We start from the raw sequence: 22,268 nt of genomic DNA, 5'->3' as shown, positions 1-22,268 counted from the left end.
AGAGCATCCCCTAGTGCTACTTAGTCAGAACTGCACATCAATGTAAAGGGTGACAGGTTTTCCAGGCTTTGACTGAGAGGAAAGGTCCCTCCACCAAACCTTTGGGTATCTTTTGGATAAAAAATCCGTGGTTATGCTTCCAGTCATATCAATATCATTTCTCAGATTTGACACGTGTTACGAGAAACCAATAGACCAATAAAGGCCTTTTTTTTTTTACATGACACTGAAACTGCTATTATTATAATAAATATAAATAATATTATAAATGCATGTATTTAGATTACTGCTGAGTTCGCGTACAACGACTGCATTTGTGATGAAATAGCAGACACACACAAAGGTCTAGCTTTGCTCAGGTACGTTTCAACTCTACTGGTTGTTGAAATGATGTTTTCCAGTGGTAATGGGACTCATCGTGATACGAGGTTAAGAACACACAATTGACTGTTTTTCGGCACAAATACCCATAGGCTTTAGTTTAAACTGTTGTCATCATAGTCATCCCCCACACCAACTGTAATTCCAGTTGGGTTTATTGTATAAAACAAGATGTATGATTTACAAGATGTTACTCGTGGACGTTGCCCCTGTCATCCATATTAGCATGCATTTGCATGATGTCAGAAGGAAAGCCAGAGACAGTAAACACATGGATCACTGGTCTAGTGCCCTCCACATTTCGATTTGTCTGGCTCTGACTCCTGCATGCCTTCATCCAGATTAAACAGTGCTTTTCACTGTGTCGCCACAAAGCGAGTGGCCAACGCACCATGAACTGAAGGCTACTGCCTGTGGCAATGTGGACGACCCCTATGTGATAACAAGACGTTGGCCTTTGTTATGCGTCTGCATGTTTAATCTCCACCTGGGTTATTGTTTTAGATATTGATTTGACCTTTAATGCTTTCAACAAATATGCTCAGCGACTATTAGCACGTTGCGCTTCACGTTTCTTCTTCTGTTTAGATTCAGGCCACATAGTTGGTTGAATGCATAAGCCTCACTACTTCCCCAGAGAAGCCCACATAGTGGACTGGAAGGAGGGGATGGGACAGTAGTGTTTCCTAATGGACCCCTTTTAACAAGAGGCTGAGTGAGGGTGACGTTTTTTAAAGTCTACCGACAACTCATCCTCTCCCACCCTCCTCCACTGTACTCCAGCAGCACCATGTCTTTAGCAGCTACTCTACCTGCCTCGGACAATGTTAACTCATTAGAGCCAGGGAAGGGAGCTCCGTGGTGATGTGCTTGGTCTGTGGAACAAAGGCCCCAGGTGCCGTCTGTCCTCTGGTTTGAATTCGCCGTGGTTACTGAGTCACGTAACGTATGTTGATCCAGCGTGCCAGGTATTTAATAGGCCTGTGTTTGAATGCACATTCCCCGAAAAGGTCTTCTGCTCCTGGATGTTCTTCCATCCAGAGCCCTGGGAGGAGAGAAAAGGTTAGATGTGAGGCTGGGCGAAGTAAATCCTTGGCGTCAGGCCCAGCGCGCGAGAAAGTGTCCTAACATTAACAACCTGCTATTTGGAGAGGCAGTGTCCGTTAGGTTGGAGGGAAGGTCATGCACCTAATGTTGCTTGGGGTTCATATGATTCAGAGATAGACACACACATAATACAAATGAAATAGAGCAACTTTAACTCCATGCAGCTAGTTAATCTTTTTTCATGGAAGAATCTACTGCAGTGTTTTCCTACATTTAAACTAGGTTCTTTCTCTATTTCTCGCTTTTTCTTTCTTTCTTTCTTTCTTTCTTTCTTTCTTTCTTTCTTTCTTTCTTTCTTTCTTTCTTTCTTTCTTTCTTTCTTTCTTTCTTTCTTTCTTTCTTTCTTTCTTTCTTTCCTAGTTGAGTAATATTACTGTTGAATGAGCCATTTTTATTGTAAAAGACTATGCCAACAGAGTCCTCAGGGAAAGAAATACTCTGTGTTGAGGATGAGACAAACTTCTTCTCCTATTCCAAAAATCAGAAATACCATTATTGATGTAGACAAAGGTCAAGAGGAGCTTATTGATTGCTGGAGAAGGTGCTCAGAATGCAGAGCCCTCCATTTTGAAACTCAGCACAGTTGATTCATGGCAGCTGTGGAGATCAAGATATCACAGGCATATCTGTAGAAAACTGTGAAGAACAGACTGTCCTGTATCAAAGGATTACTATACTGTATGATTAAGTGATTGAGAGATACAACGTGGAGCAAAATTTACCCAAGGCGTGTTTATGTTGGCAGTTGGACACATTTATTGCAATAAGTTTAAAATATTGACTGTCCCTGAGATGACACATGAAGCTGAAAGGGGAGAGTGGGTTAAGTTGAACCAAAGGGTTAATTGAGCCACCCATTGTTTCTAAGCAACCATACAAAACATGAATCATGTCACCAAGTATTTAGGAAGAGGTCATCATTTTGTGCAGTCGGTAAAGGAAGAAACCAAATCAAATGAATATATTGTGTTAGAGGTTATATGATTCTGGTATCTAAACCAAAGTAGGTAATTTACAGATTGTTCCATACATCAGTTGGGTTCTTTATAATTTTCAATATGAGGTCCTAAATCTAGCATGATAGTGCATCCTTGTAGCTGTGTGGGCTAATATAGTCAAAATGTTTGTCTTAGGATAAATCGAGCCATTGGCCATGGGTAAAGTTGAGCCAATTGTTGAGCCAATAGCAAGTTGAGCAAATTGAGGTGTTTTCTACCCAGGTGTAATGCAAGGCCTTATCGCTGGGATATGAGGTAACACCAGGGCCTGGCCTATGTTTAAAAAATTACAAATTGTTACAAAGCATTTGTTAGGTGTTAAGCATGTGTTAAACTATGCTTAAAATGATTCAAATAGAAAAAGTGATTGTGATTGTTTTGAATTGTGTTTGGGAAATCAAGATAGACATGTTTTTTAAAAGATAGGGGTAATATTTCATTCAGTACAGAAATTTGGAGGCGCCTCAACTTACCCTGTCCCATTGGCTCTATTTACCCCATACCCTGGCTAAGTTGTGCCAAGAGACCACTTTGTCCCTTGACAAGCTATGTATTCAAAACTGTGATGTTCATTTCTTTGGACAAGCTATGTTTTCAAAACTGTAACTGATTATTTCCAGGGATACACAACATCCTGAAATACACTGAGTGTACAAAACATTAGGAAGGCCTTCCTAATATTGAGTTGCATCCCCTTTTGCTCTCAGAACAGCCTCAATTCATCGGGACATGGACGCGTTCCACAGGGATGCTGGCCCATGTTGACTCCAATGCTTCCCACAGTTGTGTCAAGGTGGTTGAAGGTCCTTTGGATGGTGTATCATTCTTGATACACACGGGAAACTGTTGAGTGTGAAAAACCCAGCTGCATTGCAGTTCTTGACACACTGAAACTGGTGTGCCTGGCACCTACTACCATACCTCGTTCATAGGCACTTAAATCCATTCACAATCTGAATGGCACACATACACAATGTCTCAATTGTCTCGAGGCTTAAAAATCCTTCTTTAACCTGTCTCCTCCCCTTCATCTACACTGATTGAACTGGATTTAACAATTTATATACATATGGGATCAGAGCTTTCACCTGGATTCACCTGGTCAGTCTATGTCATGAAAAGAGCCGGTGTTCTTAATGTTTTATACACTCAGTGTATATGTAGATATATTTCTTAGAAACAATACTATATTTCCCTTGATGGGGTGATGCCGAATATAGAAAATGGCTTAATTTACCCCAGTGTCCCCTAGGTTTCATGATGCTTGTATCTAAACCAAAGTAGATCGTTATAAGATTGTTTTGTACATCAGTTATGTACAATATAAGCTACAGTATGATGTCCTAAACCTAGTATGAAAGTGCATATTTCTAGCTCTGTGGGCTAATGTAGTCAAAATGTTTGTCTTGGGGTAAGTTGAGGTTATGGCCATGGGGTATGTTGAGCCAATGTCCACCATACCCCGTACAAATAATGAATACGTTTTCTCAGTTTTATGTCTAATACGCATAGTATTTTAGCAATGTGTCATGCATATGAACTCAAGTGCATTTTTATCGTTACAGAGCAGATAGTATTGTGCCCCGTGTATACACACTTAAAACAGGTTCTTGAGAGAGTAGCCAAGGAAGTGAGAGAAGGGAAGAAGTCCATTTGAGCAGCAGTAATGGATGAAGACATGGACTGAATGACACTGAAGCGGTACATTGACAAAGAAGAAAATGAACATGTACCTGTCCGAAAGAGAGGCTCTGGCAGAGTAGCAGAGACACACAAGGTCTTACCTGATGACCCGGAGTCTGAGCTTGCTAAACATATCAATAACCTCGTGGGCCAGTTTAATGGGCTTAGTAGCCTCAAATGCAGAGAACCTGCCTACTATTTGGCACATCGAGACAACATCCCTGTCCCAGACAACTGGTCATGAAATGGAAGGGTAAGTGATATTGAACAGAGATATCTATATCTGAATGTGGGCATACAGTTAAGATATACAATATACTGTACCACACCCCCAATTCCATTTAACTTTGACCAGCACCATCAACCACTGGCACAGGACTAGTCAGTATTCAACGTCCATCCATGTCTGGGGACATCGGGAGGTGACGTGGAAATGGGCCTCTAGGGACAATAGTGAGCACTGTTGGTTTTGCTAGGGCATTGTGGAAGGGGATGGTGGATGACTGTAAGCGTCTGCCTCTCCTTCTAAAGGTTGCATGTTGTCTCTGGTTCCAACCATTCTGAGTCAATGCCTAACCTTTAAGAATGCAGAGTTAATATCCCCCTAAGGTTAGTTAGCATATATTAGCTAGCTTAGCACAGTAATGTGTGTGAAATTTTCCCCTGAGAAATGACTGCGCTAAGTACTGGACAAAATGCAATATATGTTATCTCCCTAAGGGATGTAGAAGACAGCTGAAACTAGATGCTGTTGTAAAGTGCTATGTATGACGGGGAAACCAGTCTTGTCATTTTAATAGATTTGAGATACAATGAAATAATAGATGCCATGCATGTTGATGCTTGATCATCCATCCTGGCTGGGCGAGTCTGTGCCCTGGAAATGTGACACGCGTGTACAATCTCACGAAGCCATCCTCTCAAATCCTGTCTCATTGACGTGACTAAGCGAGCAAATGCCGATCTTCACAGGCTAGTGTAACGCTAATTGTTTGTCAAGCAGTGTCTTTTAGAAATGAACAACTAAGTGGAAGAGCAGTTTCACAGGAAGGCCAAATAGATTTGGCTTCTATCCCCTTAATCTATTCCATTAACATTATTCACGTGATTAGCAGGTAACCTTGCCTGAGACATGACATACATTTTTCTCCTACGGCTGTTGAAAGTTGTAATAATACTAAGTAATCCTTTATACAGCAACATGCAAAAACCGAAACTGCCATGAATTACATTTCCTGGAAAAATGTTTTTTTTTTTTTTCATTAGTCAGGCTTTGCCATGTGGCCTGTTACATGGCAAATTGTTTCATTTTCAGTTCAGTTGCCCTGTAATGGTCTCTTGGGTCCCTTTGACCTATTTAACCTGCCTGTTCCAACTGACAGCCATGGGAACTAACTGCTCTGGGCCCATCAACAAACAGAGTACAGACACAGGCAGACCCACTGGCTTTGTATACATTGCATATGCTCGGTTCATGCATCATTCAGGGACAAGTATATGCGGAGGGAATTCACATGAGAGTGTGGGTAGACACCAGAGATCAACAGCAACGCACACTGCATTCTACATCATTCGTTATGTACGTCCCTGTAGAGTTTGGGATCAATCGTATATCCAGTCATACGCCTTAATATTACATTTACTAAGAAAGTAGAATATCAATTAGATTGTTTATATGTATGCTAATAATGAGTTGACTATCAATGCAAATGTGAAGGACATCTAATAGAGGTGATGATGGCGGTGGTGATGGTAATGGTGAGGATTGGTTCCTTGCCTTTTTGGATGTGTGGCTGATGGACATGACTGGCGTGGAGACAACAAACGTTTTAGATCATTTCACGCGCTTACATCTCGCTCTCCAAGGTCTGTGGCTGCTCTAGGCACTGTTGTTTTCTGGTGATGTTGTGATCAACAAACTACAGTGGGCTTGATGTCAATACTCTCTGGAGTGTGTATTCTCAGGAGCCTTGGTGATGATAGAACAAGAATGGCCCACTGCCTCTGTGTATTCCAGACATGGTTCTCAGGGGAACTTCTGTTCCGCACACGCTGTGTTTGACTCAGAGAAAACTATTTTGCTGATTGTGTCGAAAAGACACTGGACTCATACATTAATTGAAAAGTGAAATTGAAACCAATTTGCTGACTTCCTCAGTATGTGAAACTCAGGGGAGAGTCAATTATGGGTCTCTTACGTAATAATCTCTGTGGTTATATTACCCTCCACATATTGGTATATTACCTTTTTTTTTACGGTGAGGCTCTTGCATGTTCGGTATGACAATGTTGAAGATTACCCTCTGCGCTTTACCTAATTAATTCTAGTGAAGTGTATTATTATTGGATACACTGAGTGTACAAAACATTAGGAACACCTTCCTAACATTGAGCTGCACACCATTTTTCCATCAGTGCAGCCTCAATTCGTTGGGGCAGGGACTACAAGGTGTCAAAGCGTTCCATAGGGATGCTGGCCATGTTGACTCCAATGCTTTCCACAGTTGTGTCCAGTTGGCTGGATGTCCTTTGGGTGGTGGACCATTCTTGATACACACTGGAAACTATAGAGTGTGAAAAACCCAACAGCGTTGCAATTCTTGACACAAACCGGTGCTCCTGGCACCAACTACTGTACCATACCCCAATCAAAGACATTTCAATATTTTGTCTTGCACATTCACCCTCCCAATGACACACATACACAATCCATGTCTCAATTGTCTCACGGCTTAAAAATCCTTCTTTAACCTGTCTCCTTCCCATCTACACTGATTGACATGGATTTAACAAGTGACATCAATAAGGGATCATAGCTTTCACCTAGATTCACTTTGTCAGTCTTATGTTATGGAAAGAGCAGGTGTTCCTAATGTTTTGTACACTGCACACTTTATGTGGCAGCTTAAGTGAGTGGGTGGGGAGTTCCTGTCTGTTACAACCCATAACGCTGCCATGTTGATTTTGTACCAGCGAAGAGACATGTGGCGGGCCATGTCACATGACCATCTCCTCCATTACGCAAATGAGTCACAAGCTAAGGGGAGCTTTGTCATGTTTAGTCAGCCAGTAATTGTCTTAATGGCTGCCTCTGAGCTTTGATATGCCCAGTTTTAATTTCGGCAACTTTGCAATAAAGCGAGAAACCTCTTCCATGTACATGCAGCACGCCCTCTTTCATTATTAAAGTAAATGAAACAAATGGCGGCACGTTCCATTTCAAAGGCAATTGCGGTTCAGATTGGAAATGTCAGTGTTTTTAATCATTTGCCTTAGTGGATTAATTGCATTGGTTGGAGATTCCAGCACACACAGGCTTTCAGCAAGCACTATTCTTGAAATCTGTTTGAAAGCAAATGAGGTCATCCTGTGTTTCTATCTCGACCCTCACTCTCATCCTAAAACATTTTTTTTTGTATTCATCTTATAGAACAAGGTATTGACAGTCTTTCTGGACACACAGACACACGTGGTTGTTGTGTTTTGTCCTTCGAGGACCATACTGTAACACCTAATTGCTTTTGCACTTTGTCTGCATCTTTTATTGATTGGCTGGATTTGGAAACACTGGGTTAATACAATTGTCAGTCACATATGATGTCACACATGAACTAAATCATCAAACATTCATCATTTTCTGGGGCACCCTTGGTGTATGTAAGTGGCCACGTTATTGCCACATAAGTTAACAATGGCATTCTGCTTTTAATTAGACGGATCAAGAGGGGTATTCCACAGTTAAACTGGAGCATACATATTAATGTCCCTAGCACCAATGGCAGTAAGTTCACACTGCAGACTCAACAGGACTTTACCAACTTGACTTCTAATGGTTGGAGGCTCCCACTTGTCTGCTCTGCTCAAAAAGGCCTGTCATGGCTCATTAGAAGTGCAGGCTGTCATATCCACTGTACAGTACAGTCTGTGTGGCAGGAATATCATTATACAGTGCAGCACCAGAGGTCCACCTGCTTGCCCATTACAGTCATGTGACTTGTGACTAGTGTTGCACACACTGTTAGTAGTGGGGACCACTAAAACATTTGGTGTACCTCTTGTTGGTCCTACAGTGCCTTCCAAAATATTCATCCCCCTTGGCATTTTTCCTATTTGGTTGCATTATAACCTGCAATTTAAATTGATTTTTATTTAATCATCTAATGGACAAACACAAAATAGTCCAAATTGGTGAAGTGAAAAAAAAAAATGCATTCACCCCCATGGGTGTTGGCAACATTATACTGTGGGGAAGGTTTTCATCGGCAGGGACTGGGAAGCTTGTCAGAATTGAAGGAATGATGGATAGTGCTAAATACAGGGACATTCTTGAGGGAAACCTGTTTCAGTCTTCCAGAGATTTGAGTCTGGGACAGAGGTTCACCTTCCAGCTGGACAATGACCCTTTAGCATACTGCTAAAGCAACACTCGAGTGGTTTAAGGGGAAATATTTAAATGTCCTGGAATGGCCTAGTCAAAGCCCTGACCTCAGTCCAATTGAGAATCTGTGGTTTGACTGAAAGATTTCTGTACACCAGCGGAACCCATCCAACTTGAAGGAGATGGAGCAGTTTTGCCTTGACGAATGGACAAAAATCCTGGTGGCTAGATGTGCCAAGCTTATAGAGACATACCCCAAGAAACCTGCAGCTGTATTGCTGCAAAAGGTGGCTCTACAAAGTATTGACTTTGGGGGGTGAATAGTTATGCACGCTCAACTTTTCCGTTTTTTTTGTCTTATTTCTTGTTTGTTTCACAATAAAAAATATTTTGCATTTTCAAAGAGGTAGGCATTTTGTACAAATCAAATTATATAAATCCCCCCCAAAATATATTTTAATTCCAGGTTCTAAGGTAATAAAATAGTAAAAATGCCAAGGGGGATGAATACTTTCGCAAGTCACTGTATTTGGGACTTTGAAGAGGCTGCTATGGAGAATCTGAACAACTGCCAAGACGTGAGCCTAGTTAACTAGCATGTGTTAAAAAATGTGACTTAGCTGTGCTCCTACCTTGGCTATAGATGATAATGGCTGTCATTATCAACCATTATCTGTCATTATCAGTCACTATTATCAGGCATGTGAACATGGGAATTATTTTTCTCTCGCTTGCATTTAGACAGGGGGATTGAAATATATAATGTCTGTCAATCTATTAACATTTGTTCATAGAACTTCAACCTGCTCTAGAATCACTTTTGATAAACCCTGGCTCCAGCCAGTCTCAGTGTCAATTCCCTAAGCCTGTGTGCTGAGGTAGTTGGGCTGGAGTTGAGTGAGACTTTATAGTACCAGAATTAAACCTGTTCTTCGCCAGTAAAACTCACGTCTGCTGAATCATGCTTCTCTGCCAAGTTTCGACACTGTCTGTACAAGTTCTTTCATTTTTTTTGTTGCTTTCTCAAAGACTTATGCATCACTTATCCGCCACAGTCTGCACATCCTAATTGCTCTCTCTCTCACCCTCCTCCACATCACATATATCCTGTCTTGTTTATCATGCATTGCTTGCTGTACCTCCTCTGCAATCTCTCCTTCCCACTCCACCTCTCAGTTTTTGCCCCATGCTCACGCTACGTCTCTCCTTTCCCCTCTCTATCTCTCGTTCTCTCTCTCACCACCTCATTCCCTCCACTCTTGATATGTCTTTGATGAGAACCAGCTGAAAACCCTTGGATTCACAGCTGTAAAAATCAGCTGGCCCTAGAACTAATTTCAGGGCTCATTTTTGGAAAACCACAAAGTATGGGAAGTTGTTTTGAAACCCAGCAAAAAACAAACAGGTTTTACAGCATTTTGTACCCAAGAAATGTGTAAGGATGATAAACGAATTCCTATGGGGCGTACCCATGGTTACTAAGTGTGAGATTGGCCTAGCTGGGGGAAGTGGGTGAGCAGAAGAGGGTGCCGAGCCTTAAGGGAACACAGACAGTCTGACAGAGTGCTGCTATTACTGTATACTGGATAGGCACCTTCCATAGCCTAGCATAGCATGGCTGGGGGGACTCTAGCTGATCTATACCCTCATGCTCATTTAACAGCAATCACACACACAGTGACAAACACTAACGATTTACTGCTTACACTGTTATTAATGATGCAGATATTACTTATCATGCAATTAGGGATAGTGCTCCAAATGTCAAGGGAAGGCAGGCATGTAATGAATTCCCTGTGGTTAGACTACAGTAGTTATGCACTGATTCAGTGGTGTCGTCGACAGTGAACAATGAGCCGGCATGTATAGCCTTCAGGCCATAGCCGCAGCCCTATGCACATACACATAGGCTGCTGCATCTTGTCTGCTTGTCACAGGGAAGCGTTGGGAATTGACAACATATTGTCTTCTGCCCGCTCATTGTGGAGCGATAATCTCCCCACCTGTTCTTTCACAGCGTTCAAAAATGGCCGACGCAACGGATGAGGCGGAGTGAGAAATGAGTGGGTTTAATCGCCGCCAGTGCTACTCTCGGTGTGCTGTTCGGGATGCAGCACCGACGGAGCTTGCTCTATTTATTTATTTGTAGTGGTCACATGTGGCTGTCTCATGTGGCCGTCTCATGGTGCTGTCTCTCTGTCACTGATGGGCCCAGCTGGATGTTGGGCAAAGGACACTGAACACTGTGCTCTCCTATCTGATGTGAATATTGTGCACTGGGAAATGAACACACAAACCTAGATTTGTCTCTGTTAGATAAATAGCTGAGTGGCAATTATGTGTGGATGTTTGACTGATGTATTTCTGTTCACCTTGCTACACAGTACACTTTTAGCACTGTAGTGATGTAAGATCAATACCTCCACTAGAACATATCAAAAGCCAATCAACTCTGACCTCTGGATAAGTCTCAAAAGGTTCTAACAGTAAAAAGCTGAAGCTGGAATAAGAAATGCTCTGCAGTGAGCTACTGGCCTGTCCCGCTACCTTCGTGGTGGAGAGCAGAGATAGCCACTCCACTCCACTGACACCGTGTATGATTAGAAGATTAATCAAGCTACGTCTACAGGCTTGAGTGTGAAGGAGCCGCTCACAGTTATTTCATACATGAAGTGTTAGCGCCGTGTGCCTGTGACTGGACAGTGAGTCATTTCAGCAAGCCACAGTGGGAGGTACAGAGGTGAGAATAGGTGTCGCTGCTCATGCTGACTAGAGATGGAGTGTCATCATTCTGCTCTCCCAATGCATCATGTCATCGAGGACTCTAATTGGCTATCCTGCAAGCTACAGTATATCTGTTCGTTTTTTCCCCTCACTGAGTTTTATCTGAGAAAAGAATTGAGAAAAGTATAGCGAGTTGTCAATGGTCAAACATACTGTATCGAAAGACACTTGTCAAATCACTGTGTTGCTCTTCAGCAGGGATGATTGCATTCAATGAGAAACCCTGTAACCATGGAAGATCTTAGACAATTCAGCTTAAGAACTCAGATTTTAAACCAAAAATACTGGGCTCACTGTCTATCCTCCCTGTGCTGTCTCGCTGCCTTACATAAGAGTTCCCGCAGAGAGGAAAGAGAGGAAGCAGAGAGGAAAATTAACCCAAGAACAAGTAAGGTGCTTTCTAGGCCAAGCGGTTTGCATCAGCAGTTATGCTAAAGCTGATCCCCAAAACAATTCCTGAGCTTTTAATTATGCAGGCCGACAACAGTGGCTAAGGGAGCTAACTAAAAGGAGGGGAAACAGAGGGTGGCATGAAGGGAGGAGGATTAGTGGGTGCATGTCAGGGTTGCCCAATGCCCGTCTTCATTATTCCCTTCCCTTCATTCCGAGGAGGATGTGGGCTGTTGCATGTGGGAGCGGACGGATTTCTGCCTCCTCTCGCTCTCACTCTCTCTCTTTCGCTCTCTCTCTCTCTCTCTCTGAAATACCCACTGTAACATCCCAGATTGAATTCAGTGGGATGGGAAATACAGAGAAATGGAAGGAGAACAACAGGGTTTATTTCACGTAATGGATTAAATTCAGGGAACTGGATGTTGTTGAAAGGGGTAGTCAATTTTATATCCTCTATGTATTACGGTTTGCCAGCAAAAATCCAGCATGCGTGGGGCATTATTCCCCCTGAAATATTCTCAGCCAGTGTACTTGTGTTGTAGTCAAATGAAGCCCCATCTGACAACTACTTGTCCAGTTCTGCTCTATCACATGCAACAGTGTGTATTTCCCTCCAAAGTATCAGTATATATAGATATACAGTGGGGCAAAAAAGTATTTAGTCAGCCACCAATTGTGCAAGTTCTCCCACTTAAAAATATGAGAGAGGCCTGTAATTTTCATCATAGGTACACTTCAACTATGACAGACAAAATGAGAAGAAAAACATCCAGAAAATCACATTGTAGGATTTTGAATGAATTTATTTGCAAATTATGGTGGAAAATAAGTATTTGGTCAATAACAAAAGTTTATCTCAATACTTTGTTATATACCCTTTGTTGGCAATGACAGAGGTCAAACGTTTTCAGTAAGTCTTCACAAGGTTTTCACACACTGTTGCTGGTATTTTGGCCCATTCCTACATGCAGATCTCCTCTAGAGAAGTGATGTTTTGGGGCTGTTGCTGGGCAACAGGGACTTTCAACTCCCTCCAAAGATTTTCTATGGGGTTGAGATCTGGACACTGGCTAGGCCACTCCAGGACCTTGAAATGCTTCTTACGAAGCCACTCCTTCGTTGCCTGGGCGGTGTGTTTGGGATCATTATTATGCTGAAAGACCCAGTTTCATTTTCAATGCCCTTGCTGATGGAAGGAGGCTTTCACTCAAAATCTGACGATACATGGCCTCATTCATTCTTTCCTTTACACGGATCAGTCGTTCTGGTCCTTTTGCAGAAAAACAGCCCCAAAGCATGATGTTTCCACCCCCATGCTTCACAGTAGGTATGGTGTTCTTTGGATGCAACTCAGAATTCTTTGTCCTCCAAACACGACGAGTTGAGTTTTTACCAAAAAGTTATATTTTGGTTTCATCTGACCATATGACATTCTCTCGATCTTCTTCTGGATCATCCAAATGTTCTCTAGCAAACTTCAGATGGGCCTGGACATGTACTGGCTTAAGCAGGGGGACACGTCTGGTACTGCAGGATTTGAGTCCCTGGCGGCGTAGTGTGTTACTGATGGTAGGCTTTGTTACTTTGGTCCCAGCTCTCTGCAGGTCATTCACTAGGTCCCCCCGTGTGGTTCTGGGATTTTTGCTCACCGTTTTTGTGATCATTTTGACCCCACGGGGTGAGATCTTGAGTGGAGCCCCAGATCAAGGGAGATTATCAGTGGTCTTGTATGTCTTCCATTTCCTAATAATTGCTCCCACAGTTGATTTCTTCAAACCAAGCTGCTTACCTATTGCAGATTCAGTCTTCCCAGCCTGGTGCAGGTCTACAATTTTGTTTCTGGTGTCCTTTGACAGCTCTTTGGTCTTGGCCATAGTGGAGTTTGGAGTGTGACTGTTTGAACTGGTGCCTTTAATACAGGTAACGAGTGGAGGACAGAGGAGCCTCTTAAAGAAGAAGTTACAAGTCTGTGAGAGCCAGAAATCTTGCTTGTTTGTAGGTGACCAAATACTTATTTTCCACCATAATTTGCAAATAAATTCATTCAAAATCCTACAATGTGATTTTCTGGATTTTTTTTCTCATTTTGTCTGTCATAGTTGAAGTGTACCTATGATGGAAATTACAGGCCTCTCTCATCTTTTTAAGTGGGAGAACTTGCACAATTGGTGGCTGACTAAATATTCATTTGGGGTGTCTAAATCCAAAGTGTCACTTGGTGTTAGTCAATTTAAGTGAAGGGAAATAACATTGTGAGCAAAATAATTAATCATATCACTTTAGTCAATTATTTTGAAAGAATTCATGACCTTACTTTGAAGCATTTGTGGCCTCTATTTCAGATCCTGATTTACATAACATTTCTCATTGGCGTTACCATCATTGGTGTTACTACTCCAACTGGTGGTACAAGTTATCATAATGGTAAAAAATATTTAAAGTCGTTAAGCTACCATATTAGTTGATTTAGATTTTATTCAAATACATCTAGAAAAATGTAATTCATTTTTCCCAAAATGCCATGCCCAAATGCCACCATAATTCAAGAACGATCCTTCTCCCAGTTTGGCTTGAAATATGCTTGTGAGGAAAGATTCAATCTCTCTCAGAAATAACATGACTCCTTGGATATCCCAAAATGATTTAAAGTCATTAAGCTACCATATCAGTTGATTTATAATGTGAAGATGTACCCAAATGCATTGAAATAAATACCCCCCCCACACACACACACACACTCTCTCCTGTAAGTCACACCAAGTGAGAGGAGGTATTGCTTATTTAAGTGTGTCCCTGGTCAAGAATGTATGTGCAAACCTCCACACTGACTGACAATTGTGGGTCAGGAACAGCAGGAGGCTTTTTCCAAGATGAGAACTCGCTTCCTGAATTGTGGTTGCCTGACATCGATCTCTAAATGTCAATGTATTACATGATCTCATTGTTGACAATATGAGATTTGGGTATGTTTTCGCTACACTACTGCAATAGCAATAAGGCTGCTTCTCAGACCTACATAATGCATGAGGAATTGAGACTCCTAGCTCTGTTTGCTTAGAATATATTATTTTCTGTGTGGTGGAGTCAGAGGAATTTGAAAGGCTATGGAAAGGCAGAAGCTTGGCAGAACATCCCTCTGAAACATACTACACATACCCTGTCACATTCGTCATATGAAGGAGACCAAGGTGTAGCGTGGTATACGTACGTTCTTCTTTATTTAACAAAATAACAAACCGTGATGCTAATATGAGTAGTGCAGACAGGCAACTAAACATAGCACAAGAACCCACAAACACAAAAGGGAAAAGGGCCACCTAAATACTGTATAATCCCCAATCAGAGACAACGATAAACAGCTGACTCTGATTGGGAACCATATCAGGCCACCATAGACTGATATATACCTAGACCTACAAAGCGCCTAAACATACAAAAACCCTAGACAAAAACTAGCATACCCATCCTCGTCACACCCTGACCTAACCTAAATATAAAGATAACAGAGATATTAAAGGTCAGAGCATGACATACCCACACACAGCCATACACACAGCGGCACTAAGCTACATACTAACTCTGGCACACACTTACTCACACACAGCATGCGCGCACAAACGTAGGCTCGTGACTACGCCAATGCCCGTGCACACACACATACACAGACACACACACACACACATCAACACAGGCACACGGAGGAAGAGGAGGAGAGGCAAGTAAAGTGGGAGAAATGGCATGGAGAGAAAGAGACTCATCTCTAATGTTAGACTGGTTTACATTCTGACGTCCACGGCGGAGATAGAAACTCTTGTCAACTTCCCCTCTTCCCCTCGAGCTAAAAAGAGCCCTAATAATCTTATCCCCTCTTCCGATGCCTCCCTATACAGATAAATTGCCACTCAAGTCAACGTCATTCTGGGACACAAAAAGGCCTGCAGATGCACCAATCATATCAAATAAATTGCATACAGTCAGTTAACTGCACTGATGCCAACCACGGAGCTATTGGCTTGTGCTCGGGGATCACAAAAAGGGCTGCCTAAATTCATTTCCCCTTCACAAGCCCGGAATGTTATGTCCGGGACAAGCTAAATAATGAAGGAGTAGAGAGGACCGAGAGAGAGTGGAAGGTATTTAGGCTATACAGCCCAAGAGATAGTGCCCCATTGAAACGCTCATCAACTCTGCAACAGGCTATACTTAGGAAATGATGAGCAAAAGACAAAATGATGACAAACCCTGTAAGTCCTCAGAGAAGAACAATGCCCTCTGGGAAATCCAATCATCCAACCAGAAAATGCTTTTTTGTTGCTTGAGTCTCAGTATCTGAGGAGTGAAACCTCCTGTAAATGAACATGACACACACTGCATTGAGACTGCTGTGCCTGTTTACTGGCTGCTATGCCATTTCTAGACATTGTAATTTGTCGTGGTTGGTTTCTCCACTTCACCCTGTCATACAAAAGCAACATTTGTATTGTGTTTTTATTTCACAGGGCATTGGAGCAAAATATGGCGTTCCATTTCAGATATTCTGTGCAGTGTGGACAAGCTGTTCAAAGGATTCTACATATACCCAGATACAAGTATACCAGGGTACTGGGTGGATAGATACGTTATACAGCTGTGGATATACATCTGTTGTCTATTATTATTAGGAAACGTTCTGTAGAAGTGCTGTGTACTCTAGGTAGGCTATGTGAGTGGAACAAGGGATGCGTCTTTTCTGAGCGCTTTTCCAGTGACTGAAGTGGGTTAACATCAGACCGTACTGTGGACATCTGGTTGAATGCTGGGTGGATCAGGTCTTCTCACTCAATCTATTCAAAAGACAGGAGGAAAGTGTGAAGTTGCTTTGGGATTCAGGCGTCAGCAGACTTTTGCTGCCATTCCGTGTGCGAGGCATTCCAGTTCAGCTCTTGTCGTAAACTCTTTAAAGCCATCTTGCACCTTCTAATAGGGCCCAACACCAGCTATGTTTTATGGATAGAGTAGCTTACTCGGCGGCATTTGTTCAGTAGTAATGATCAGATGTGTTCACACGCTTGGTGTGAAAGTGTCAGGACATTTTTTATTTTTATTATTCAACAGAGGCACGTGGATTTGACGCAAGAGGCGCCTCCTCAGAGATTGAGATGGAAAGTCACAGAGGGAGAAGGGGGAAGGAGATATAAAGAAAGAAAGGAGGGAGGGGAGGTTGAAAGTGTGGCGAGACAAAAAGCAATTTGCATCACTGCTCCACTGAGCTTTCCTTACCTTTCATATTCCATCCCTTCCAGCAAACACACCACTGCCATTGAAATTGATAACTCACTTCAAAGGGTAGTGGGTGATGAGGAAGCAGAAATATAACCTATAGTCGCCCCCCTACCAACCCGCTCCCCCCCACCACCATCCCGCACTGCCTCGGTCCACTTAGGGTGGGGGACTGGTTACTGGTTACTGGGGGGAATAGTAACGAAAAGGTGGCCTTGTTGCATGCTCTGCCCAGGCCCTGCTATTGCCACTGCCAGGATACATTTGATAGGAGCCCGCCTAGTGAGGCAGCATCTCTAACCCGAGGCTGTGTTTTATCCACAAATCGTGCCTGCAGCGTTTTTGGCCCAACACGGGTCAGTCATGCCAGGGCTACTCAACATGTTTTTTTTGTTTTAGTCATTGTTGTTTTCAATCTCTGTGTGTATCAGAAACTAAAGACATGCAATGGCATGGAGAGAGGATATATCTGAAATACCATTTCCCGCGATAAGGATCAAGGTTATACAATGGATACAAAATGTGGACACGTGATTATTCCCTGTTGAATATAGTATTGCTAATGAATCCTTACTTTCCTGTCAGCAGCTGAGTAATTGCACAACACTCTTTGGTACTCAGACCTGACCAATGTTTCAGCACTTCTCTTCAGTTAGAATTCTGTGAAAGCCTCTTAGGCTGCAGTGGCACTTGCCCTGAGTCTGAGAAGGAGAAAAAGGATTTTGGAAACTCTCAAAAGGTAGAAAGAAAATGAAACCTTTAGATCTACCTTAATAATGCATAGTCATATAATCTAGGTTTTGATGGTGTGGAGGTTTGGTTTTGTGACTGCGATAAGTGGCCAAACTGAGCCATTGGATGCAGCCATTTATTAAAGGGATTTGTTAATATGAAGCCAACAGCTGTGGGAGAGGTTGGAGAAAAATAATTACTCTATTGTCGTCCTCACTGGCAGCCCAGCTCTCATAAATCTAGCCGTCTCTTTTTCTCTCCTCTGACTTAGATTACTTAGTGATGCTCATTACCACTGGTGTTATGACAGACTCCTCCACACGGACACTGGCTAGCACTGCGATTCTGTTGATTCTCAGCAGCAGTTCCCCATCACCCTCTCCTCTCCTTACAGAGAGATGGAGGCTATAACACACCTTTGAGGAGCTCCATGTTTTACTCCAGTCCCAGTAACTTTGGCACAGTGGCCCATTAGCAGGGCCATCCTGCTAAGCAAGCCTTCCCTATCAGGTGAAGCTGGTTCAAGACAATAGCAGCAATGGGATGACAAGGGGGACTCTCTAACCCTCTGCATAACAAGCCACAGCCATAATGCAGTCTTTATTCAAGTGTGGCGTCTGTCCAAACTTTGGACAGCTGTGAAAACTCCTCTGTGTGAAAACAGGAAAAGCCTCACAGGAAATGCCTCCAGTGATTATCTAATCGCTAACGAAAACATGCTTCAAATTGCATGAGATTTCATAATGATGTGAATACCGCGGGTATAGATGATAGTAGGCTTTATTGGCAAATTGGCAGTCAGACTGAATTGTACAGTACACACATTTATAATCATAGATAATAATAATAATAATAATAATAATAGTAATCCTAAATTGCAGGTGTAATCCTTCTGCCAGGCGAAAACAGATGCAGTTTACTCTTACCCCAAGGGACTATTCCCCAGACACACACAGTGAGCAGTCATGGCAAACTATTTGTGATCGTACATGGATCTATAAATGTTCAAATTTCTCTGCCTGAATAAAAACACACATGTAACGTGCATGGAAACACACACGGTTGCACACCCAAACACGTAAACACATATACACACAAACACACACACTCTCTCTCTCTCACGCACACACTCCACTCTGTTCCTATCATCTCCTATCTCTTCTACTCTATGACTTTCATAGTGAATACTGTGGTAATTCTAACAAGTTATTTTGCCAATGTTGGTACTGTGGTCTACCAAATGCAGACTCTAGTGACAACATCAATACATACAATACTCACAATAGTTCACTGTGGAGTGTTGTGTACACAGTACATGGACCACAGACAGATTGATATGATAGATCAATGTAACCAAAGCCAAAGGGAGAGCTCATACTACAATGCACAACGGCCTTGAGACTTTCTCATCAGAAAGAGAGAAGGACCCCATGCCTAGTAGATGCTACAGATATACTACCTTAATTTGACTAGTTTCTCACAACATTCAAATAATCCTGCAGTAAAAGGACATGATTTATTATGTGGATTATAATGAATGGACATTTATTGTTAGGGGTGATACATGTTTTGTTAGGGCAAATCAAGTTTGACATTTTTAAGAGGAAATGACAAGCTTATGAAGCCTTTTTAAACATTGAATACACTACAAAGTTGAATTTCCTGCTACGCAGGAAAATGCTTTGCGACGACAGAGTGATCAAATTAAGATAGCAGATCTGTAGTGTGTAGTGATGAGTGATGAGTGGAGAGGGAACTAGGTTGTGAAGCCTCCATGGAAACAAAGCCCAGCATGTGTTGTTAAGATTGCGAGAGTGAGCGCAGCGAGAGTGATTACATAAAGATCAACTGGGATGTATCTCAAGTGTTGGGAGGCTGCACGTGCAGGAAGGGGCCTGGTTAGTACAGTAAAGTGCTCTAAGTAGGCCTACAGATATACTATCTTAATTTGACCAGATTCTCACTCAAGTCAAATAATCCTGCAGCAACAGGAAACGTGAATTATTATGTGGATTGTAATAATGGACATTTTTGTAATGGTTGATAAATTGTGCGTTTGTGCAAATCAAGCCTGACATTCAAAATTGCACAATTTAGAAGCCTTTTAAACCTTAAATATACTACAAGTTAGCATTTCCTGTTGTGCAGGAAAATGATCTGCGACAACAGAGTGATCAAGTTAAGAAAGCACATCTGTACATATCCTCAACCACCACTAACCAACAGCAGACTAAACGGTTTCTCCATTTCCTGTGCCCACACTTACCTTCTGTCTGGACTGTTAACATAGGGGACTCGGCAGCCTAGTTACTTAGTCTTGGAGCAGCAGTTGATTCGTCAGAGGATCAGGTGCAAAAAATAGATTCAATTTATTTGAAAATAATTAGGGCTAGGCGCCCGTCAGCGGGACACCTGTCGACAACATCTGGTGAAATTGGAGGGTGCGCAATTCAAATAAATAATCGTAATATTAAACATGTATGAACATACAAGTATCTTATATCGGTTAAAATCTTAAATTCTTGTTAATCTAACTGCATTGTCCGATTTACAATAGGCTCTACAGCGAAAGCATACCATGCAATTGTTTGAGGACCGCGCCGCACATCCACATATTTTTCAGCCAGCACAGGCTTCATAAAATCACAAATAGCGATTAAATAATCACCTACTTTGTGAAAATATTCCTCTGTCTGCTATCCAAATGGTCCCAGCTACAACATGCATGGTCGTTTTGTTAGATAAAATCCTTCTTTATATCCCAAAAAGTATCTTTAGTTGGCGCCATCGATTTGAGTAATCCACTCGTTCAACATGCAGACAAAGGAATCCAAAAAAGCTACCCCAAAACTTTGTTAAAACAAGTCAAACTACATTTATATTCAATGCTCAGGTACCCTAAAATGTAAATAAACTGTAATACTTCATACAGAAAGGAGTATTTTCAATAGAAAGTCAAATGAGCAAGTGCGCGTCCTCTTCGTCACACGGCCACAGACTGATTTCCAACTGTGACTCCTGGTACCAAAACTCTAAATTCTTCCTCGTTTTGGAAGAAACTGTCCTGAAACCTTGATCAAAGACTGTTAACTTCTAGTGGAAGCCATAGGAATTGCAATATGGCAGCTGGAATTACATAGAACCCATAGCATTCCATTGAAAGTGCATGGGATCTAAAAAAATAAATAATTTCCGGTTGGCTTTTCTTTGGATTTTCGGCTACCATATCAATTGTGTTGTAGTCTCATACATTATTTTAACATTTCTATCCAATGATACCAATCATATACATATCCTGGCTTCTGGGCCGGAGTAACATGCAGTTTACTTTGGGCATGTCAGTAAGGCGGAAATTCTGAAAAAAAGACCCTAGCCCTAAGAAGTCAGTGCAGATGATGAAGAAGACTGGATACAGAGGTTATTTACTAAATACAGATGCAGGAAAATAATTTAAGAAACGCATAATGTAAAATGTTCTTCCCATGTTTAATAAGCTGAAATAAAAGATCCCAGAAATGTTCCATATGCACAAAAACCTTATTTTTCTAAAATGTTGTGCACAAATTTGTTTACATCCCTGTTAGTGAGCATTTCACCTTTGCCAAGATAATCCATCCACCTGACAGGTGTGGCATGTCAAGAAGTTGATTATACAGCATGAGCATTGACAGGTGTGGCATGTCAAGAAGTTGATTATACAGCATGAGCATTGACAGGTGTGGCATGTCAAGAAGTTTATTATACAGCATGAGCATTACACAGGTGCACTGTGTGTGCTGGGGACAATAAAAGGCCACTCGAAAATGTACAGTTTTGTCACACGACACAATGCCACAGATTTCTCAAGTTTTGAGGGATCATGCAATTGGCATGCTGACTGCAGGAATTTCCACCAGAGCTGTTTCCAGGCCATTTAATGTAAATTACTCTACCAAAAGCCAACAACGTAATTTTTGAGAAGATAACCCATGGCCTCACAACCGCAAACTATGTGTATGGTGTCGTGTGGGCGAGCGTTTTGCTGATGTCAACGTTATGAACAGACTGTCCTGTCCCATGGTGGCGGTGGTGGTATGGTATGGGCAGGCATAAGCTACGACCAATGAACATCGTGACATTGTCGTGACATTCATCCACCCCCATCACCTCATGTTTCAGCATGATAATGCACAGCCCCATGTCATAAGGATCTGCACATAATTTCTGGAAGCTGAAAATGGCCCAGTTCTTCCATGGCCTGCATACTCACCAGACATGTCACCCATTGAGCATGAATGAATGACAGTGTGTTCTAGTTTCCACCAACATCCAGCAACTTCACACAGCCTTTGAAGGGAAGTGAGACAACATTCCACAGGCCAGAATCAACAGCCTGATCAACTCTATGCAAAGGAGGTGTGTCGTGCTGAATGAACACGCCTTTTCTATTCAACCCAAAAGCTCTTTTAAGAGCTCAGTGTCGCTGCTCCACCAGTATTGCTGTGCTTAGGCCTCCCAGATCCCCCGGAATGCCCTAGCTACTCCATCCTTTCTTTAAATGAGAGGAAGCAGCA

At 42.1% G+C, this 22,268-nt stretch overlaps 1 protein-coding gene across 1 annotated transcript in view; it reads left to right on the top strand.

The window, feature by feature from the left end:
- LOC110537751 (gamma-aminobutyric acid receptor subunit beta-2) overlaps nucleotides 1-22,268 on the top strand; it is a 79,173-nt gene that overhangs the window by 1,944 nt on the left and 54,961 nt on the right. The window lies entirely within an intron of this gene.

Source organism: Oncorhynchus mykiss, chromosome 12 (assembly GCF_013265735.2).
Source record: "Oncorhynchus mykiss isolate Arlee chromosome 12, USDA_OmykA_1.1, whole genome shotgun sequence".
NCBI lineage: Eukaryota > Metazoa > Chordata > Actinopteri > Salmoniformes > Salmonidae > Oncorhynchus > Oncorhynchus mykiss.
This window is presented reverse-complemented; position numbering and strand designations above follow the sequence as displayed.